At 61.5% G+C, this 4,103-nt stretch overlaps 1 non-coding gene across 1 annotated transcript in view; it reads left to right on the top strand.

Annotated features, from left to right (window-relative positions):
* Positions 1-2,596: 2,596 nt before the first annotated feature.
* Positions 2,597-4,103, top strand: part of LOC147701563 (18S ribosomal RNA) — a 1,818-nt gene continuing 311 nt past the window's right edge. Inside the window, exon 1 of the ribosomal RNA XR_015298653.1 lies at positions 2,597-4,103. This exon is cut by the window's right edge and continues 311 nt beyond it. This is a non-coding gene — a ribosomal RNA (18S ribosomal RNA).

Here is a 4,103-nt window from a genome sequence, read left to right as displayed (position 1 = left end):
GTGGGCTCCCCACCCCGGGCTCCATCCACAGTCCTGCTGTGTGGCAGTGTGCCCGGATGGTGTCCAGTGGGCCCGGGGAGGCTTCCCCTACACCTCCAGGCCTGGGAGCCCCGGCTGGGTCCAGGGGCCCGGCCGGGCCCTGGGTCGGGTGCTCCAGCCCTAAGACCCATCCCTCAGTCTGCAGCACTGCCAAAAGGCCCGGGTCGGGGTTCCGTGGTGCCCGGGCAGCCTCCCCTTGCTTGGCTGGGTTCAGGAGCTCCGGCCGGGGCCCCTGAGGGCCCCGGGGAGGGCGGCCTCCCCACCGGGGCTCCGCCATGGTTCTTACAACATGACAGGATGCCCAGGACAAGGTCCGGGGGGCCCGGGGAGGTGTCCTCTGCCCCTCCGGGCCTGGAAGCCCTGGCTGGGTCCAGGGGCCCGTCCGGGACCCGGGTCGGGTGCTCCGGCCCTGGGCTTCATCCCCCGGCCTGCTGCACTGCCAAATGCCCGGGTCGGGGTTCCGTTGTGCTCGGGCAGCCTCCCCTTGCTTGGCTGTGTTCAGGAGCTCCGGGAGGGGGGCCTCCCCACCCCAGGCTCCGTCCTGGGTGCTGCTGCGTTCCAGGGTGCCCGGGATGCGGTCTAGAGGGCCCGGGGAGGCGTCCCCTGCGCCTCCGGGCCTGGGAGGCCCAGCTGGGTCCAGGGGCCCAGCCGGGCCCCAGGTCGGTGGTCGGGCCCTGGGCCCTGCCCCCGGGCTGCTGCTCTACCAAGGGCCCAGGCCAGGGGTCCACGGTCCCGTGCAGGCCTCCCCTGCTTGTCAAGGTGTCTGCAGGCCCCGGGTCGGAATGCCTGTCGGGTCCCCTTGCAGCCTCAATGGCTGGGGCCCAGCTGGGGCCCTGGGCCTCGGGTCCGCCACGCACTGGCGCCCGCTCACTCCTTCATTGGGGCGCAGGGTGTCCAGATGGCTTCCCTTCCGTGCCCGGCCATCTGGTCGCCCAGATCCCCTCGGCCATCGCGTTGCCCAGATCCCCCTGGCCATCTGGTCACCCGCAAAGCTTTCCTATGGGGCGACCAGATGGCCGAACTTCCCTGGAAGTCTCGATGAGGTGCTATTTGCCTCCCAGATCCCAGCGAGGGCTCCAGTAAGTCGGGTACTTTCACGCCTTGGATCCCCTCTGTCACCTCGTGTGCACGGATTACAAGAAAGGGGGGTAATTTTCCTCTGGGTTACAAGGGAGAGGGTCAGTCAGACCTCCATGAGGTCCTCGATTCTGAATCAGGGGAAGGCAGGACCTGGGCCCGCAGTCCGGGGCCCCCAGGGGCCCGGGTACGCACCTGCCGCTCAGCCCCTAGCCGATGGTCCTTTTTCTCCGAGTTTGCTGAGGCAGACCTCTGTGAGGTCCGGCGATGCCGAGACGGGGGAAGGAAGTACCCGGGCCCACCCGCCGGGGCCCCCAGGGTCCCGGGAACACACCTGCCTCTGAGCCCCTTCTCGATGGTCCTTTTTCTCTGAGTTTTCTCACTCAGTCAGACCTCCGTGAGGTCCGGCGATTCTGAATCAGGGAAAGGCAGGACCCGGGCCCGCCCCTCAGGGCCCCCAGGGGCCGGGTATGCACCTGCCTCTCAGCCCCTTCCAAATGGTCTTTTTTTCCCTGAGTTTGCTCAGGCAGACCTCCGTGAGGTCCGGCGAAGCTTAGACGGGGAAGGCGGCACCCGGGCCCACCCGCCGGGGCCCCCAGGGGCCCGGGTGTGCACCGCCTTTCAGCCCCTTCCCGACGGTCCTTTTTCTCCAAGTTTGCTCAGGCAGACCTCCGTGAGGTCCGGCAAAGCAGAGGCGGGGGGAAGGCAGCACCCAGGGCCCGCCTGCCGGGGTCCCCAGGAGCCTGGGTATGCACCTGCCTCTCGTGCCCCTTTCCGATGGTCCTTTTTCTCTGAGCCTGCTTGCCCCGGCAGCAGGCAGGCAGGGGATGCTAAGCCAGCATACCCCCTGCACAGGGTGGCCTGCCAGGGGATGCCCCTGCTGTACTCTGATCTATTGGGCACTCTCGGTCCGTTTAGGGATGGACTGCTTGGCCAGCCTCATCTGTTGTTTGAAGCAAAGAGCTTCCACCCCGCATGGACCGTCCGACTCTAGGGAGGGACTACTGTATGGCGGTAGGTTGTTCACCCTACCCAGCAGAGCAAAGGCCGAGCGGCCCCAGCAGCTCGTGCACCCCAGTGGTCTGACCCAAGCGGAAGGGGTCGGGTGGCACCAGGCCCTTGGATGCTGCCTGGCCGGCAGGTCCGTGGGCCCTGTGCGCCATGCTGCCGTCACCCCTCTCCGCCCAGCATGTTTCCACAGCAGCTCGGAACAATCGTTCCGAGGGGTTCCACTGCCACCAGGCCCCGGCACCCCTGCGTCTCCCTCAGGCTGCGCCTCGGCCTGCCTCTCCCTCCCGGGGGAGATGGCTGGACCCGCCAGTGCCCATGCAACCGCAACACTCCACACCCCTCCAGCAAGCCCTCCCACCCAGGCGGGTGGGCTCCTTCCCCTGGCAGTCTCCTGAGAGATAAAGGGTTGTGCGAAGGTTGCAGGTCGGGGAGATAGGCACGCGGCCACCACCCCGTCATCAGGTGCGGCTACCTGGTTGATCCTGCCAGTATCATATGCTTGTCTCAAAGATTAAGCCATGCACGTGTAAGTACACACGGCCGGTACAGTGAAACTGCGAATGGCTCATTAAATCAGTTATGGTTCCTTTGGACGCTCCATCTGTTACTTGGATAACTGTGGTAATTCTAGAGCTAATACATGCCGACGAGCGCTGACCTTCCGGGTTGTGTGCATCTATCAGACGAAGACCAATCCGGACTCGCCCGGCCGCTTTGGTGACTCTATATAACCTCGGGCCGATCGCACGTCCCCGTAACGGCGACGATACATTCGGATGTCTGCCCTATCAACTTTCGATGGTACTTTCTGTGCCTACCATGGTGACCACGGGTAACGGGGAATCAGGGTTCGATTCCGGAGAGGGAGCCTGAGAAATGGCTACCACATCCAAGGAAGGCAGCAGGCGGGCAAATTACCCACTCCCGACTCAGGGAGGTAGTGATGAAACATAACAATACAGAGCTCTTTCGAGGCCCTGTAATTGGAATGAGTACACTTTAAATCCTTTAATGAGGATCCATTGGAGGGCAAGTCTGTGCCAGCAGCCACGGTAATGCCAGCTCCAATAGCGTATATTCAAGTGGCTGCAGTTAAAAAGCTCGTAGTTAGATCTTGGGATCGAGCTGGCGGTCCGCCGCGAGGCGAGCTACCGCCTGTCCAAGCCCCTGCCTCTTTCCGCCCCCTTGATGCTCTTGACTGAGTGTCCTGGGGGTCCGAAGCGTTTACTTTGAAAAAAGTAGAGTGTTCAAAGAAGGCCGGTCGCCTGAATACTTCAGCTAGGAATAATGGAATTGGACTCCGGTTCTATTTTGTTGGTTTTTTGAACTGGGGCCATGATTAAGAGGGACGGCCGGGGGCATTCGTATTGTGCCACTAGAGGTAAAATTCTTGCACCGGCGCAAGACGAACCAAAGCGAAAACATTTGCCAAGAATGTTTTCATTAATCAAGAACGAAAGTAGGAGGTTCGAAGACGATCAGATACCGTCCTAGTTCCGACCATAAACAATGTTGACTAGCGATCCGGCGGCGTTATTCCCATGATCCGCCAAGCAGCTTCCGGGAAACCAAAGTCTTTGGGTTCCGGGGGGAGTATGGTTGCAAAGCTGAAACTTAAAGGAATTGACAGAAGGGCACCATCCGGAGTGGAGCCTGAGGCTTAATTTGACTCAACACGGGAAACCTCACCCGGCCTGGACTATGAAAGTATTGACAGATTGATAGCTCTTTCTTGATTCTGTAGGTGGTGGTGCATGGCCGTTCTTAGTTGGTGGAGTGATTTGTCTGGTTAATTCCGATAATGAACGAGACTCCTCCATGCTAACTAGTTACGCGACCCCCAGCGGTCGGCGTCCAACTTCTTAGAGGGACAAGTGGCATTCAGCCACACGAGATTGAGCAATAACAGGTCTGTGATGTCCTTAGATGTCCGGGGCTGCACGCGTGCTACACTGAACGGATCAGCGTGTGTCTAC

Source organism: Lissotriton vulgaris, chromosome 7, assembly GCF_964263255.1.
Source record: "Lissotriton vulgaris chromosome 7, aLisVul1.2, whole genome shotgun sequence".
In the NCBI taxonomy this organism is placed as follows: Eukaryota; Metazoa; Chordata; class Amphibia; order Caudata; family Salamandridae; genus Lissotriton; species Lissotriton vulgaris.
The sequence above is the reverse complement of the archived record's forward strand: the minus strand, read 5'-3'. Positions and strand labels throughout refer to the sequence as shown.